Raw genomic sequence first — 19,055 nt, 5'->3', positions numbered from 1 at the left:
AGGCCTTTGACAAGGTACCGCACGGTAGGTTGTTGCATAAGGTTAAACCTCATGGGATCCAGGGTGAGGTAGCTGTGATGACTTCAGCCAGGGTAATGAGGTTGGCTTGCTCGAGTATGAACTACCTGATGAGTCCTCGCCCCTTCGCTTTGGGAGAGGAGTACGGCAAGGCTGCCCCCTGTCCGACCAACTTTATTCTGTGTGTGTGGTGCCATTCCTGCGCCTCTTGCGGAGGAGGTTGTCGGGTTTGACTCTGCGCGGCCCGGACGTAGGGGTGGTCCTGTCGGCCTACGCCGATGACGTGCTCCTCATGTTCACGGACCCGGCTGACCTGCGGAGGATGCGAGAATGCCAGGTGGTGTACTCCGCCGCGTCCTCCGCCAGGATCAACTGGGCCAAGTGCTCCGGACTCCTGGTTGGTCCGTGGGAGACGGACCCCCTTCCGGAGGAGCTCAGGCCTTTCACCTGGAGCAGGACCAGCCTCCTCTACCTGGGGGTCCATCTCAGCCCAGCCGAGGAATCCTGGCCGGCGAACTGGCGGGAGCTGAAGGCCAAAGTCTCCGCCCGCCTGGGTCGCTGGACAGGACTGCTCCGAGTGCTGTCCTACAGGGCACGAGTTCTCGTCATAAACCAGCTGGTCGCCTCCATGCTGTGGCACTGGCTGGTCACTTTGACCCCGCCCCCTGGCTTTGTCACCGATATGCAGATAGCCCTCGTGCGGTTCTTCTGGGACAACCGACTGCACTGGGTCTCTGCCGAGCTTCTGCATCTCCCGCTTGAGGAGGGCGGACAAGGTCTGGTGTGCCTCCGCACATAGGTAGCGACCTTCCCCCTCCAGACCCTGCAGAGATACCTTTACGACGAGCCTCCTCCACGATGGTGTGCGATGGCGACGTATTTTTTCCGCCAGTTGCATGGCCTCAACTACGACGTGCAGCTCCTGCATATCAACCTGGGGCGGATTCCGACCTCCTTGCGGGAGTTGCCCGTCTTTTACCAGGACCTCCTTACGGTCTGGAACGCAGTCGCCTCGCGACGCAGCTCTCCCCCGTCAGGAGTAGCGGCTCTTGTGCGAGAGCCGTTGCTCAGGAATCCGCACCTCCAGCCTTACAACTTCAGGTGGCTGGCGGAGAGGAGGGCCGTGGACGGCGGGGTGACCAGGATCGGGGACGTGCTGGATGGCGGAGGAGCGGACTGGATGAGCCCCCACATGCTGGCTGAGCGCGCGGGGGTGGCCGTCTGGCGCGCGGCCAAAGCCATCCAAGACCTTAGGATGGTCGTGCTCGGCCCCGAGTGCGCACGCGGTCTGGAGGCGGCGCAGGCGTGCGGTGGGATCCCGCCCGAGCGTTCCCCTGCTCGGACGGAATTTCACATTGGCCCAAAGCCTAGACCCCCCTCCCCCGCCCCCGGGTCAGATGCCCCACTGCATGTGCTGCCTCGCGGAAATTTCCTCCGTGCCCTTTTCCACCGCGCGGAGGCGTTTCCTGTACGGGCTGCTGCTGCACACCTTTCATTACCGCGTCCTCGCCTGTCGCCCGGATACATCTTGGTGGGCCTTGTTGCCGCCGGGCGGCGGAGGTCCCCAGTGGAGGTCCCTCTACGGAGGGATCTCCCCCAATTATCTTGGGGACCTGGGGTGGAGGGTGCTGCACGCAGCAGTGCCGTACAACCGTAGGTTTTTCCGGTTCACGGGCTCCCAAGACTGCCCTTTCTGTGGCCTTGTGGAGACCGTGGACCATGTCTACGTTCTGTGTTTTAGGCTGCACACCCTTTTTGGTTTCCTCAAACACCTTTTACTGATGTTTTGTTTGCACTTCAGTCCCACGCTCCTGATCTACGGGCACCTGGTGCGGAGAGGGGTGGGTCGGGATGCCGACCTCCTCGTGAACCTGCTCCTGGGCCTGGCGGGACGCGCCATCAATAGGTCCACGCAGCGAGCGATCAACGGGGCCGTCCATCCTGACTGCCTGCCCCTCGACCGCGGCTACATTCGCAGCCAGGTGTCTCTGGAGAGGGAGCATGCGGTGTCCACCGGCGCAGTTGACGCCTTCCGCGACCGCTGGGCACCGCAGGGGCTGGGGTGTATTATCGACCCTGATAATCACCTTTTGGGTTGATGTTTTAAGTTTCCTTGCGACTTTGTTTTTGGTTCGGGCTGTTCCCCCTTCTTTTTGGGGAGCTGCCCCTTTTAATTTGTCCCTAAGTTAGTTTGAGTTTGTTTATTTGGTTGGTATCGAAAGAAATACCTGATGAGTCCTCGCCCCTTCGTTTTGGGAGAGGAGTACGGCAGGGCTGCCCCTTGTCCGGCCAACTGTATTCGATTTGCGCCGAGCCATTCCTGCGCCTCTTGCGGAGGAGGTTGTCGGGTCTGACTCTGCGCGGCCCGGACGTAGGGGTGGTCCTGTCGGCTTACGCCGATGACGTGCTCCTCATGTTCACGCACCCGGCTGACCTGCGGAGGATGCGAGAATGCCAGGCGGTGTACTCCGCCACGTCCTCCGCCAGGATCAACTGGGCCAAGTGCTCCGGACTCCTGGTCGGTCCATGGGAGACGGACCCCCTTCCGGAGGAGCTCAGGCCTTTCACCTGGAGCAGGACCCCGAGCGTTCCCCTAGTCTAAGTAATGGTGACCATGAAACGATAATTGATTGTTATAGAAATCCATCTGGTTCACTAACATCCTTTAGGGAAGGAAAGCTGCCTATAGGTGACTCCAGACCCACAGCATTGTTTTGGTCGCCGCACTACCAGAAGGACGTGGAGGCGTTAGAGAGAGTGCAGAGAAGGTTTACCAGGATGTTGCCTGGTATGGAGGGTCTTAGCTACGAGGAGAGATTGGGTAAACTGGGGTTGTTCTCCCTGGAAAGATGGAGAATGAGGGGAGATCGAATAGAGGTGTACAAGATTATGAAGGGGATAGATAGGGTGAATGGTGGGAAGGTTTTTCCCAGATCAGAAGTGACGATCGCGAGGGGTCACGGGCTCAAGGTGAGAGGGGCGAAGTATAACTCCGATATTAGAGGGATGTTTTTTACACATAGGGTGGTGGGGGCCTGGAATGCGCTGCCAAGTAGGGTGGTGGAGGCAGACACGCTGACATAGTTTAAGACTTACCTGGATAGTCACATGAGCAGCCTGGGAATGGTGGGATACAAACGATTGGTCTAGTTGGACAAGGAGCGGCACAGGCTTGGAGGGCCGAAGGGCCTGTTTCCTGTGCTGTACTGTTCTTTGGAGGGATATGTCGCCATGTCACCTGCGCATTAGCCTGGGCCTCCGGATTACTACTATATCACCATCTTTGAGTAAGGTTTCCATTATCTTTCTTTAATGGCCAATTAAATGTGCCTTTAACAAACCATGCTAATTCCTGAACTAATAATACGTTCTAAATCCTCATTAATTTTCCCTTGAAGTAAGGAATCGAAAGGGAGAAAAGTTTGATAAATTTGCTTTCTTGTTCACATATTGCTAGTTTGGACAAAAACCTGGCTCCTGCCAGCAACAGAAACATTACACACAACGTGCAATTTATCATCATTTTTTCAACACTATTCCTTGAGGAAGGTATAATATATTTTTGATGCTCAACATATTGCTTTCCTGACAGCTCCATATGCTTCATAGTGCTCTATGAAAGTTATTCATCATTGCTCTGCTACCATTATTACATGGACATCTGAGAGTGATTGTCCTTTGTCTGAAGTCACCAAAATAACTACTATAGTTTCATTGAGATGTCTGATTTTAGCAAATGAATAGGAAAAATGGCATGTACTTGTTGATGCTTTTCTGGAACATCTTTTGAAATTTAAAACTTACTTTTTGATGCGATGTAAACCTCGTTTATATTTACGTAAGGGCACGCATTTGTCAATTTCCAGCTCTTGCTCTATTTCAGTTGACTCTCAGTCAAAGAGTAGAGAAATGTCAGAATTATCAATAACTACACAATTAATATGTTTTAATCTCCAAAATTGGTTGCAAACTTTACAAATTTTCATTAATTCCAACATTACCATTAATTGGATTTTTCCACGTTTCAGCCTTCTTTAATCTCTTCCGCATTTTACGAAAATAACGCTAAAAATAAACAAACATTTCATTTTTATTCGGACAGAATAGTAAACTAAATTCGTAATTCAGTAGTATTAATTGCCAAAGAGTGCAATTTTCATTTTGGAAAACATATTTATGAAAATATGATGATGTAGTATAAGTACACAATTTACATCTGCTGTAAAAATGCCACAATGTACCTGCAGCTGTCGATTACACATGGAAGAGCATGAGGGCTGTTATGTTAAAATGCCATGTAGAATTAGCTGATGTGGCTCTTATATGTTGCCTCGGTTAATAACTTATCGTTGCTATACCCAATGTTACGACGTGGATACAGATCAGCATTATTCCAATGACATAACAATGACATATATATGAAGAAGATCTTGAAACCTTTGATGATATAACAAGGCAATTTATTATACCAAATAATTTTGCATGGATATTTTTTTTAAAAATCAGCTTCTTGCGTCCCATCAGATCTGAGTGCGTGTATCTGAATTTGAAGAGCTCATTTGCCAAAAGATCATTCGGTGCAGCCTTTCTGGTCACTGAAGAGTAACTCTCATTCTGCCATATGCTGTTCCTGGGCAGAATTTTCCCATTTCTTTTCCAGGTGTTGTCTCAGGCAGGAAAAACGGAGGATAGCCCACCAGCTGCCTCGCCAGGTCTTCCCACTGTATTTTCTAACAAATTAGGGGTTTTAAGAAAGTTAAGAGGCAGGATGTCATGCAAGGAGAGGTGAACCAGCAATCTCAGGTGCCGAGATCAGGGGGCCCTGCACTGATCAAAAATTGGACGGTTCTCTAGCTTTCCCTTCCATCCCCTCCCTTGAAACCTTTGCCCCAGGCTTCCCTTCATATCCCTCTCTTCAGGCTTGCATTGAAGCACCGGCACCACAAAGCCGCCAAGAAGGCTGCCTGTGCCCCCACCACCCCAAAACGAAGATGTAGAGCCGATTCACAGGTGCCAGCTTGAATTCACTCAACTCCAAGTTGCCCTCGGAGGTCTGGTCTGCTTGTGTCTCTTGAAACCATTCTGAGTTTAATTTGACGTGGGGGCATGATTCCAACTTATGGGCCCGATAATGATATGCAAATATATTACATTGAGATTCCGATGTTGAACACAGGAAATGTGACCAGCCACCAATGGGAGGAGGGGCAATCGCGCCCTAAATCTATGTCATTTATCACACCTAAAGACTTCTCGCAACTCTCACCACCAAACCTGCCCAATGCAAAAGGGAGCAGAAAATCTCAGCCATCATCTTTACTCCAAGCCCCAAGGGTTTCTTGTTTATTCCTCTGTCCAGTGGTGCAACTATTGTTAGGAGGCCTATAAACTACTCCCACCAGTATTTACTCACCCTTGCTATTCCTAATTTCCACCCATACTGATTCTTCTTGATCTTCCGAGCCAAGATCCTTCCTCACAACTGTCCTTATATCATCCTTTACTATCCAGGTTACTCCTCTTTATCCGTTCTGTCTGTCTTTTCGAAGGGTTCTGTTCTACTGGAATATTTATTTTCCCACTTAGCTCATCTTGACTCTGGGGTGAATTTTCCCGTTCCACCCACCACGGGAATCGCGAGGGGCGGACCATGGAAAGATCTGTTGACCTCGGGCAGGATTTTCCAGTTTTGCGGAGTGTGTGGCCAGAAAATCTCACCCTCTGTCTCTGTAACGGTGATTAGATCAAAATCATTTATCTCTGTTATGCCACAACTTCACCTATAGCAACTAGGCTTCACAGAACTTGAGCACTGCTGAAAGAAGAAATTTTGTCCAAGTTTTTTGTCTTGCCAGAGTCCACTTGCTAACCAATCCGCACTCTCTTCTCAAAGTATAACTTTTGTTTCCCCTGACATTGGTATTCTTGTGATTATCGCCAAGCATTGTTTGTTTGAAAACTTAAACCAGGCAGCTTAACTTTGATTGATAATGGCATTGCTCCAAGGAATGAACCAGCAAACTTATTCTGTTTAGCTGCAACAAGCACAAATGTGTGCATATGTTTTTTCTCTCTGCAATGAACAGGGCCCCGTGTATTTCTATGTGTAACTTCCAGTGCATGCAAAGGTGCTACACTGTGAGCTTGACTGACACCATCAGTTTTACTTTTAGCATAATGAGGATTATTTAGCAAATGTTGTCAAATCGCAGAATCACATCAAATGCTGGACGCTGTTCTGAGGTTTTGCAAGCACCAGCTGGTTAAGTACAATCTATACCTTGCCTGTCACGAACAGCAGAAGCGACATGCTGTTTAATGCATTCTGCCAGTCCTTGGAACTATGGACTACTTCATTTATCTCACTGCAGATGTTTTGCACGTTCAGATAGAGCCTTTAATTTTTTTACTACCATTCTCTGCATAGATCTTACTACCCGATGCACTATTATAGTTAAACTCTGCAAACCTTTTTGTTCCACTCCATCTTTACTTATAATCTTTACACTGTTTTAAGTGAGCAAGCATGAAAACAGCAGCTGATCACTGATTGCAGCTCGTCACAGGGTGAGAACTTGGGAATTTGGTGAATGAGGGAATTGGGAGGAGGTGCTTTTTATGCAAGTAGCTACCTTAACTGAGCTTGAAAAAGCACGGAGAGTGGTAGACCAGTTTAAAATATCTAATGCTCGATGGATCAGTCACATTCCGAGAAAACAGGCAAGAGACTGGTTGTAGCATTTTGCTCACAACTTTCAAAACTCGGATACCTTAGCAGTCGTTGTGAGGTTTTATTAGTAGTATTAGGAACAGTACAGTTTAGGGTTTCTAATCTCCAAGTTTATAATCGGTAATCTGTAACGGTAAGGCAGGCAGGATAATTTGGCGACATGGAATGTTCATCATTTAACATGTGGAAAGTTGTGGTTGCTTCCTGTGGCCTACATGCCTACAAGTTAAGGAAGTGTCACCAGAAACTTGAGCTCTGGATTTCAGAGCTTGTGAGACAACTGAAGTTAATATGACGCAGCTATGAGACCGAGAACTCATGGATAGCACATTTAAGGTGGTGATCGATCACACTACAGGTTAAAAGAGTACAGAGACGCAATAGTCAATCTAGAAGCATCAGGCAGATAGTCTAATGCAGGGTCCCCCGAGTCCATCCCATAAACAATTGAGTTCTCTGTTCTGGACATTGGTGAGGGTGATGGTTCCTCAAGAGGCTTGCAGCTAGAGTCAAGGCCAAGATCCTGGTTGAGGCCGTTCTCATGTGTGCGGAACTTGGCTATCAGTTTTTGCTCGGCAATTCTGCATTGTCGTGTGTCGTGAAGGCCACCTTGGAGAACGCTTACCCGAAGATCAGAGGCTGAATGCCCGTGACTGCTGAAGTGTTCCCCGACAGGAAGAGAACACTCCTGCCTGGCGATTGTCGAGCAGTCTTCATTCATCCATTGAGGATGGCCTCAACCGGGATCTTGGGTTCATATCACACTACCTGTAACCCCACAACTTGCCTGGGCTTGCAAAATATCACTGACTGTCCTGGCTGAGACAGTTCGCACCTCTTTAATCTGTGCTTAACCCTCTCTCCACTCACATTGTCTGAACCTGTAAAGACTTGGTTACCTGTAAAGACTCGCATTCCAACCATTATCTTGTAAATTGAATCTGTGTCTATGCATGCCCTGTTTGTGAACACAACTCTTCACTCACCTGAAGAAGGAGCGACACTCCGAAAGCTTGTGCTACCAAATAAATCTGTTGGACTTTAACCTGATGTTGTAAGTGGGCCAATCCATGGCTTATAAAGGAAATTAGAGAGCATATCTGCTCTAAGGAAGAAGCATACAGATTGGCCAAGAAAAATAATAGGTCTGAGGATTGGGAGCAGTTTAGATTTCAGCAAAGAAGGACCAAGGGATTGATTAAGATGGGGAAAATACAGTACGGAAGTAAGTTTGCAGGGAACATAAAGACTGACACTAAGAGTTTCTATAGATATGTAAAGAGAAAGAGGTTGGTGAAGACAAATGTAGGTCCTCTGCAGACAAAAACGGGGAAATGTATAAGAGGGGACAAAGAAATGGCCGAGCAACTGAATATATACTTTGGTTCTGTCTTTACAAAAGAGGACACAAATCAGATACCAGAAATGTTGGCGTTTGCAAGATTTAGTGAGAGGGAAAAACTGAAGGAGATCAACATTAGTAGAGCAGTGGTACTGGGAAAGCTGATGAGATTGAAGGCAGATAAATCCCCAGGGCCTGATAATCTACATCCCAGAGTACGTAAGGAAGTGGCTCTAGAAATAGTAGATGCATTGGTGATCATCTTCCAGGATTCCATAGACTCTGGAACAGTCCCTGCAGATTGGAGGGGAGCGAATGTCACTCCAATATTCAAAAAGGGAGGTAGAGAGAAAACAGGGAATTATAGACCAGTAAGCTTAACACCGGTAGTGGGGAAAAGTCCCGATTCCACGATCAAGGATTTTATAGCAGAGCATTTAGAAAGCAGTGGCAGGATCAGACAGAGCCAGCGTGGATTTGACAAATCTGTTGGAATTCTTTGAAGATGGAACTAGCAGAGTTGACAAGGGGGAACTAGTAGATGTGGTATATTTGGACTTTCAGAAAGTGTTTGACAAAGTTCCACGCAAGAGATTATTGTGCAAGATTAAAGTGCATGGGATTGGAGGAAGTGTAGTGAGATGGATAGAAAACTGATCGGCAGAGAGGAAACAACGAATAGGAATTAATGGACGCTTTTCAAATTGGCAGGCAGTAACTAGTAGGGTGTCACAGGGATCAGTGCTGGGACCCCAGTTATTCACAATATATCTTCATGATTTGGATGAGGGAACAAAATGTAACATCTCAAAGTTTGCAGATGATACCAAGTTGGGTGGGAGGGTGAACTGCGACCAGGATGCAGAGATCCTTCAGAATGATCTGGACAGGTTGGGTGAGTGGGCTAATCAATGGCAGATGCAGTATAATTAGGATAAGTGTGAGGTTATTCACTTTGGAAGCAAAAACAAGGCGGAGATTATTCCCTGAATGGCTGTAAATTGGGAGAGGGGAGTGTGCAGCGGGACCTGGGTGTCCTTGTGCACCAGTCACTTCAGGTAAGCATGCAGGTGTAGCAGGCGGTAAAGGCGGCAAATGGCATGATGGCCTTCATCGTGAGAGTTTTTGAGTACAGCAGCAGGGATGTGTTGTAGCAACTATACAGGGCCTCGGTGAGGCCACACCTAAAGTATTGTGTGCAGTTTTGGTCTCCTTTTCTGAGGAAGGACGTTCTTGCTCTCGAGGGAATGCAGCGAAGGTTAACCCGGCGGATTCCAGGGATGGCGGGATTGATGTATGAGGAGAGATTGACTCGGTTAGGATTGTTTTCGCTGGAGTTCAGATGAATGAGGGGGGATTTCATAGAGACTTATAAAATTCTAACAGGCCTAGACAGGATAGATGCAGGGTGGATGTTCCCGACGGTGGGGGAGTCCAGAACCAGGGATCACAGTCTGAGGATTCAAGATAGACCATTTAGGATGGAGATGAGGAGACATTTCTTCACCCAAAGAGTGGTAAACCTGTGAAATTCATTACCACAGGAAGTAGTTGATGCCAAAACATTGAATGCATTCAAGAGGCGGCTGGATATAGCACTTGGGGCAAATAGGATCAAAGGCTATGGGGAAAAAGCAGGATTAAGCTATTGAGTTGGATGACCAGCCATGATCTTAGTGAATGGCGGAGCAGGCTCGAAGAGCCAAATGGCCTCCTCTTGCTCCAATCTTCTATGTTTCTATGTGGGCAGCATGGTGGCACAGTGGTTAGCACTGCCGCCTCACAGCACCAGGGACCTGGGTTTAATTCCAGCCTTGGGTAACTGTCTTTGTGGAGTTTGCGCATTCTTCCTGTGTCTGCGCAATTTCCTCCCACGGTCCAAAGATGTGCAGGTTACATGCGCAATTGTCCCTTGAGTGTCAAGGAATTTGGCAATGGGGCTGACAGGAATAGGGCCTGGGTGGGATGTTGCCAGTGCAAGCTCAATGGGCTGAATGACCTCTTTCTGCACTGTATGGATTCTATGATTCCATGAACCATGGGTATGCAACCATGTGTACTGGCTATAGTCTGGAATCTGCAGAATCTGTGCAGGAACTCAGGCTAAAATATATTGATTTTTAAAAAGAACACAAGAACTCAGAGCAGGAGTAGGCCATTTGGCCCTTCAACCCTGCTCCGCCATTCAATTAGATCATGGCTGATCTTTTCATGGACTCAGCTCCACTTACCCACCCGCTCACCACAGCCCTTAATTCCTTTACTGTTCAAAAATCCATCTATCTTTGCCTTAAAAACTCTCAATCCGGTAGTCCCAACTGCTTCACTGGACAGGGAATTCCACAAAGTCACAACCCTTTGGGTGAAGAAGTTCCTCCTCAACTCAATCCTGAATCTGCTCCCCCCTTTTTTCAGGTTTCACCCCCCAGTGGAAACAACCTCCCTACTTCTATCTTATCTATTCCCTTCATAATTTTATATGTTTCCATAACACCCCCCTTCATTCTTCTCAATTCCAAAGAGTATAATCTCAGTCTACTCAGTCTCTTCTCATAAGCCAACCTTCTCAACTCGGAATCAACCGAGTGAATCTCCTCTGCACCCCCTCCAGCGCCAGGACATCCTTTCTCAAGTAAGGAGACCAAAACTGTACACAGTACTCCAGGTGTGGCCTCCCCAGCACCTTATATAGCTGCAACATAACCTCCCTGTTTTTAAACTCCATCCCACTAGCTTTCGAGGACAAAATTCCATTTGCCTTCTTAATTACCTGCTGCACCTGCAAACCAACTTTTTGTGATTCATGTACAAGGACACCCAGGTCCCTCTGCAAGCTGCAATTCTTTACCATTTAAATAATAGTCCACTTTGCTGTTATTCCTATCAAAATGGATGGCCTCACATTTACCAACATTGTATTCTATCTGCCAGACCCTTGCCTACTCACTTAAACTCTCTATGTCTCTTTGCAGACTTTTATAGTGTCCTCTGCACACTTTGCTCTACCACTTATCTTAGTGTCATCTGCGAACTTTGACACACTACACTTTGTCCCCAATCATCTATGTAAATTGTAAATAATTGCGGTCCCAACACTGATCCCCGAGGCATACCACTAGTCACTGATCGCCAACCAGGAAAACACACACTTATTCCCACTCTTCGCTTTCTGTTAGTTAACCAATCCTCTATCCATGCTAATACATTACCCGTAATGCCGTGCATCTTTATCTGATGCAACAGCCTTTTGTGCGGCACTTCGTCAAATGCCTTCTGTGCGGCACCTCGTCAAATGCCTTCTGGAAATCCAGATACACCACATCTACCAGTTCCCCATTGTCCACTATGCTCGTAATGTCCTCAAAGAATTTCATTCAATTAGTTAAGTGTGACCTGCCTTTCATGAACCCATCGTGGGTTTTCCCAATGGAACAATTTCTATTCAGATGTCTCACTATTTCTTCCTTGATGATAGCTTCAAGCATTTTCCCCACTACAGAAGTTAAGCTAACTGGCCTATAGTTACCCACCATTTTTCTATCTCCTCTTTTAAACAGTGGCGTCACATTTGCTGCCTTCCAATCTACTGGAACCGCCCCAGAGTCCAGCGAATTTTGATAAATTACCACGAGTGCATTTGCTATTTCCCCCACCGTCTCTTTTAGTATCCTGGGATGCATTCCTTCAAGGCCAGGAGACTTGTCTACTGTGATGCTAGTGTACCTTTAAGAAAGTTTTTTTTAAAAACATGACTTCTGCAGCTTTCACAGCTTCAGTGGTTTCTTAGCTCACAGCTTCAGTGACGTCATTGTTGCCGGCTTGACTGGAAATGTCCTTTTATTGCTCAAGCGTCTTCATTGGGGTTGTTTGTGGTGTTTGCTTTGGAATTAGCTTTGCAATCCTGCATTGTTATGAGGATGGTCATGTGTTTTTGGACGGTATTTTACTTTTCAGTTCAGAGCTGCAGGTTTGAGTTTTAGTTTTAGAAGAGACAGCAAGATAAAAGGAATTGTTTTCTCCCTCTCCCGGTTTTGTTTTCTTTGGAAATTCTCCTGTTTTCCTGAAGGGTGAATATCTGCTGTTGATGGGGCTGGACCAGAGTCTCTCTGGTGCGTTGGGAAGCTGCCTGGTCTTCAAACTGTGCAGAATAAATCCAGAGAGCTGCAGACTTCAACCAAAGGACTCAATCTCCCTTATCACGTGAGCAGTAGACTTTGCTGAACATGTTTAAAGGGTTTTCTCTATGGCAAGGGTTTTGGTTTGATTGGAACACATTAGATATCTTTGTTAAGGGTTTTATACATTATAGCGGTTGTTTTGTTTCTTGTTTGCAATTGAAAAAATTCTTGCTAATTTTCTTACTATACACGTTAACTATGTTCTTAAATAAACTTTGTTCCACAAAAGCTTCCTTGGGTCTTTTGAATCACACCTGAAGTGGAATATATCATGTTTATCCTAGCCAAATTCAAGATACAACATTTATGATTCAGATGGGCTTCATAAAATACATTAGAGTTTCTAACCTCAACCATAACACTACCTTTAGCCCCATTAACTTACCTAACACTGCTTCTTTAGTGATAATGATCGTTTCTAGATTCTCACCTGTCATTGCCTTCTCATCATCAATTTTGGGCATGTTATTTGTGTTTTCCACTGTGAAGTCCGACACAAAATACCTGTTCAATGCCTCGGCCACTTCCTCATTTCCCATTATTAAATCCCCCTGCTTAGCCTCTATGTTTACCTTCGCCGCTCTTTTTCTTTTTATATATCTGTAGAAACTTTTGCTATCTGTTTTTGTATTCTGAGCTAGTTTACTCTCATAGTCTATCTCACTTTTCTTTATAGTTTTTTTGCAGCTCTCTGTTGGCCTTTAAAGATTTCCCAACCCTCTCGTTTTCCACTAATCTTTGCAATTTTGTATGCAAGGCCAGAATTTATTACCCATGACAATTAAAGAATGGTGATATAGTGCGAAGGCGTGATTTTGCTTGACGAAGTTGAACTTGTAGATTGTGGTGTTCCCCTGCATCTTCTGCCCTTGTTATTCTCGGAGCTGGAGGTTGAGAATTTGGAAGGTGCTGACTAAGAAACCTTGATGAGTTCTGCAGTGCATTTTGTAGATGGTACACATTGTGCATGTAGTGGTGCGAATAAAGTTTAATGTGCTGAATGGGATATAGAAATTTACCAGGAGGATACAAGCTGGTAGACTGAAAAATGTTCCAAATAATTACGTTGTTTGCCACCTCCCTAAATCAAGAAAATTACGACCTGTTAAAAGGTAGAGGTAAATTTGGACAAATTGTACGTTGCAGTGATTCAGCACATGAACAAAATATTTTCCAACAGCAGATGATGGTGATAATGGGAGGTGGACAATACAAGACTCCCAAACACCCAATTAACTCCCTGTCACACACAAACACGGGGTATTCCAATACTCAGTAACAGGATAACACCGGGCACGTACCTTGCAGCGCGGATAGTGTGCAGTCGTCGATTTTACCGACTTCAGTAAGCTCTTCTTCTTCTCCTTCTCCCGTTGGATGAACTTGCCCACGAATTTCATGATCAAGACCACGAGGCCCCAGACTATTAGCAAAATCGCGATCACCAAGATGACGATGCCCAGGTTCGTGGTCCACAGGAACGACAGCAAGTTGTACATGAAATCGTAGAGGACAGCAAGTTGTACATGAAATCGTAGAGGTGTTTGTAGCCGCACCATATCGCCAAAGTTTCAATCACTGTTTTCAGCCCCGACCTCTCGTACAGAGTCTGCAACATGGCGGCTCGGCAGGTCGGCCAACGCGCCTGCGCGCGCCCGCACACACGCGAAGCTCCCAATTCAACCTCGATGTCACCGGGAAACTGGAGCCGAGAAACGGAGAGTCAGGATGAGGAACACGAACCGATTCCTCAAAACTGTTTTTCTTTCTTTTAAAAAAATACAGTGCAAAATATTGTTAAGCCACAACGTGTCAGGTCAGCGCCGACACTGAACTGGATGGTCCCGGCTCCCCGTCACCGCCTGCCCAGCGCCATTGCTCGGTCACAATGGCTCAGCCCATCACCCACACTTGGGGGGGGGGGCGGGGGGGGCGGTGTGGGAGGGAGACCAGAAAATATAACAGTATTCACACACAGGAGGAAATAAGTAAACATTTCAAATACAATTACTGTGACTTATTTTGTACTTCAGACGTGCTGGTGTTTCTGCTCCTACTTTTGCCCTTATTTTTAAAGAATGAAGTAAAATCTCCGCCCCCCGCTATCTATTGGATAGGCGACGCTATTGTGTGACGCTCGTTGCCAGGTGACACTTGCCGCGGGAAAGAGGCACGTGCCGGTAGGCTGGCTCCTGGGGACCAGCTGCTGCCTGTGAGCAGAGTGCACACACATTACCGTCAAACCTGGGCATTGCAGTGGTGTTTGCAATGGATAGCGGGTTTGCAGCTGAGGAAGATCGACCAAATGTTTGCTGGCAATTTATTTTTCCTTGTGGGTAACAAAAACTACAGACTTTGGCACAGAATTAGTGTCAGAACTTTAGAGCAGTGGTATCAAACAGAATTCACATTTTGATTTATTATTGGGATAGAGTGAAAAGCATTGTTTCCCGTGCGCAAAACAAACAATGGAGAATTGGAGGTGAGCAAGTATACATACATGACTAACAAGAGGCAAGTTGCACAAGCCTAAAGCAAATGCCTCACTGGAACCTTGCACTGACATCCTTTCTGAATCGTGCATGGAGTACATAGAGTAGAAGGAAAGGAGAGGCTGCAGAATATGGTGTTGCAGATTCCAGACAGGGTGAAGAGAAAGATCAGCAAAGAGAACACGTATTGGACAATTTAAAGGTGTTAGAGTTAAGTTTTAAGAGCACAGAACGAGAGTAAAAGATTGAATTAGAGAGTATGCTGGGGACAGCTTGCACAAAGTCACCTCACTCAGTTGCCATCATTTTTTCACATTGTGGGCTTGGTGCAACATTCTGGTACTCGGCATGACCCACTTACAGTAAAAATATTCGCGAGAAGAGAAATTGGTCTGTGTCTTCCTCATTTTTGCACATAAAAGTATCATAATTTATCCCAATTTCTGGGTGCAGGCTATTACACCTAAACCATGTCAACAGCATAGCCACCTTGTTAGTCCTTGCTGTTGGCCTTTTTCAGGCCACCAGAAATCAGCACTGGATCACTTTTAATGTGCCAAGGAAGACTCTGTGCCTGTTTAAAGACCCTTGCACAAAATGGGTACACAGGTTTAGCCTGTTCCGTGCAAGCCCTCACTCGATTCTTCAATCCTGCAGCAGAACCTCGAGGGATAGTGGATGCCACTGAAGAAGACATGTAGAATGCCAACACGACAGCATTACAGTAGGTCCTTTCCAGCTTTCCTCAACTCTCTTGTGTCTGTGATACTTCCTCAGCACATTTGGAAACCTCAGTCTCCATCCCCTTTTTTCCGATTGTTCACCAGTGGGACTCTGGGGATCTGTTTATGTATTTGAAGAAAATAGTTCTTACATTTTTGTTAGTGTGCAGTTAATAATCCCTTTGCATACCAGGATTCATGGAATTCTGGAATTCTCCCTTGCAAAAGACTGCAGGGGCAAGGTCAACTGAAAATGTCAGAACTGCAATTAGGACATTTTGTTGGGTCATGGAGGTGGATTTTTCTGTTCCGCCCATCACAGAAATCGTAGTGGGCAAGAGGCAGACCATGGAAAGATCCGTTGACCTCATGCAGGATTTTCCAGTTTCAGGGTGAGCGTGGCCAGAAAACCCTGTCCCAAGTATCAAAAAATATGGAGAAAAGGCAAGCAAATGGAATTCAGGTTTGAGGTGCTGAATATCCTCTTCCTATCGCTATGTTCTGATGCATTTTAATTAACAAGACAACTGAGCAACCAGTCAGAAAGAATGGTGCTGAATTAGACATTAACTTGAAAAGCCTGCAAGCATTATTAATGAAACTCAGTTTATCAAAGCACCAATGGTTCTAATTCTGAAGGGAGTAAGGGAACTTTTCTGTGCAATGTCCAACCTCACACTGTCAAAATCAGGAAAGTTGAGGCAGATCTGTAGGGTATGATATAATAGCAGCGTTGTTAAGTTTCTGGCAGGACATGCCACAGTTAATCAGAAAGAGGAAACCCAGGAGTTAATCTTAATTTAAGTGCCTGTAACTTTCAGACAGGACGTCAGTGCAAGATTCCAGGTGAGGCACATGCCTCAGACTCCTCGCATCTTGTTAGTAATGTATGTATACTTGCCCAGTTCCAATTCTCCATTGTTCGTCACCTTTCTAAATACGTTTTAAAATCCCTCTTTATCTCCCTCCCTGGAGATGTACTCCTGCTCCTATTTCTTGTGTTCAAAAGTTCTCCACTATTCAATACACTCATGTTTTATTTTGGGCTTTAATTCAATTTTCCTGCTCGCTCCTCACTCTTGAAAACAAGAAAATTAATTTTGAAATAAAGGCATTACCAGACTGGGAGCTGATGCAGGTCAGTGTTCAAAGGAGAAATAGATGTGACACTTAACATGCATTAGTAAACGGGCAGTAAAATTTTGGATGAATTCAAGTTCACAGAATTCAAATCGGCCATGGAGACAGCAGAGGCAGCAGTGCCACAGTGGTTAGCACTGCTGCCTCACAGCGCCATGGACCCGGGTTCGATTCCCACCTTGGGTGACCATGTGGAGTCTGCACATTCTCCTCGTGTCTCTGTGGGTTTCCTCCAGTTGCTCCAGTTTCCTCCCACAGTCCGAAAGACATGCTGGTTAGGTACATTGGCCATGCTAAATTCTCCCTCAGCGTACCTGAGTGTGGGTACGAGGGAATTTTCATAGTAACTTCATTGCAGTGTTAATGTAAGCCCACCTGTGACACTAATAAATAAACTTTAACCTTTAGCATTTTAAGCAATAATCTCAAAAGATCTAAAAAGATCTGTGTGAAATGTATGCACTGCATGTTTCAAGCAAGCACTGAAGTTTATGATACACATGCCCAATCCTCAGGACTCTCCAACAGTGGTCTCCAACCTATTGAAGCACAAGATCACTTTCAGAATCTAAATGCAGCACAAGATCTGCTCTTAAAAATTCGACTTTACGAAAACCCCCTAAAATGTATGCCGTGCATAACACTCATCTTTTCTGACTTTCTGGGAGTGCTGTGATGTTTGTGTTGTAGATTGAAATGGCCAGTCTCATACAGCCTATCAGATGGCATCAGTGACATTTTCATCTGGGAAAAAGCCATCTCACAGGTGAACCAAAGTATGCCTTCACCTTGAGTGCACAGAATGTCAGAAAAGGGTACTTGTCTCTGTTTACAAATCCCCAAAAGTCTTTGCCCCTTGACCTAATTTTCAGTTCTATGTCATCTTGCATGGTGATGATTTCTACGTCAAGGCGACTGCTCTGTTCAAACACCTGCCAAAATGTTGCTGTCGGTTCTCCAATGTCCACTTGAAGAAAATGATGTGAGACAAGCATAGTGATTTGTTTAATCTTGTCTAACTCCTGACATTGTCTGTTGAATTTGTTTTCCAATTTGTTCAGGGGGACAAAGATGTTTGGATGGAACCTTGTCTCCAGATTTGGGAAGTGCTCAGTAATTCCCTCGTCACCACACTCCAGTGGCTGTGTCTTTATTTGGGAGGACCACAGGCCCAGTTTCAACTTGAACACATTCTCTGTACTGATCATGTGTGACAAGTCTCTGTCTCTCCTAACAGTCCGTGATTCAGTTAGTTCAGTTTTGCACTTATATCCAGAAGAAATATCAAGTCTAGCAACCCATGCATTATCTGACAGCTCGCTGTACACCTCAAATTTAAGAAAGGTGACAATTTCAGGGAGCAGATCCAAAACTCTCTGGAGGACTTTTCCTCAAATTAACCACCTTACCTCTGCATGAAGGATGAGCTCACCATTGGTGGCATGAAGCTCGAGTAACAATTTGAACAAACAAATTTGCAGATGTTTGGCATGAATTGAGTTGACAATCTTGACAACGACTGTCATTACATGAGAAAAGTCAATAACCCAGCTCGCTCCCACTTGTTGATAGATAACACAGTTCTAATTGACAAAGGAGAACTCAGGATCATATGTGCAAAGTGCCACAAAGCCTGCATTGCTACCTCGCTTTCACGGTGTGAAAGAAACCAATTTCTTGATCGAAATGTTTTTCTCAGTCATATGAGTTTTGAATTTGTTGTAAATATCCTCACTTCTTGTCCTCCCTTTGAGTGGAGTGGCAAAAGAGTGAGAAAGTCCACTTTTGTTGTTGAGTCTTTGTTTTTGGTCACATTGCATTCAATCAGCTGGACCATATCTGTCATAACTCCTGATTCATCAAACTGCAGTGAGAAACATTCACAGCATGATAACTCGACATTAATTTGCTGAGATGTCCTCAAACAACAATTCCACCCTTCGCTCTTGATAGCTGTCATAATTTCATCTTTATTTTTAAAGTCTTTGGCCAAGGTGTCAGCAGCAACTGTCGAAGCGTCCTTGATAACTTCACCATCGATGAATGGTTTATTATGTTTCACCATCTGCTGGCAAATGTGTAAAGTGTATTTTTGCCAGCCTTGTCTTCAGCCACAGGAGACGTCATCAATGACTGCAATAAACAGTTGGAGAGATGGGCGGAACACTACCTTGAGTTGGTACTCTCAGGAGAACGCTGTTATACAGGAAGTTGCAGAATCTATAGAAAGTCTACCTGTCATGGGTAGAGCTGGATATTGAGCTATTGACTCGCTTGCCACGGATTAGGCTCCAAGTGCTGATGGCATACTCATCAAGCATGGGAAACCAGTACTCTGCAGCACCTGTATGAGATTCTGTGTCAGCTGAAGGGAGACTGCAGTGACCCAGGGTATGTGTGATGCAAAGATTGTGACTCTGTACAAGAACAAGG

This window comes from Mustelus asterias, chromosome 10, assembly GCF_964213995.1.
Source record: "Mustelus asterias chromosome 10, sMusAst1.hap1.1, whole genome shotgun sequence".
Lineage (NCBI taxonomy): Eukaryota > Metazoa > Chordata > Chondrichthyes > Carcharhiniformes > Triakidae > Mustelus > Mustelus asterias.
Note: the sequence above shows the minus strand (reverse complement) of the source record.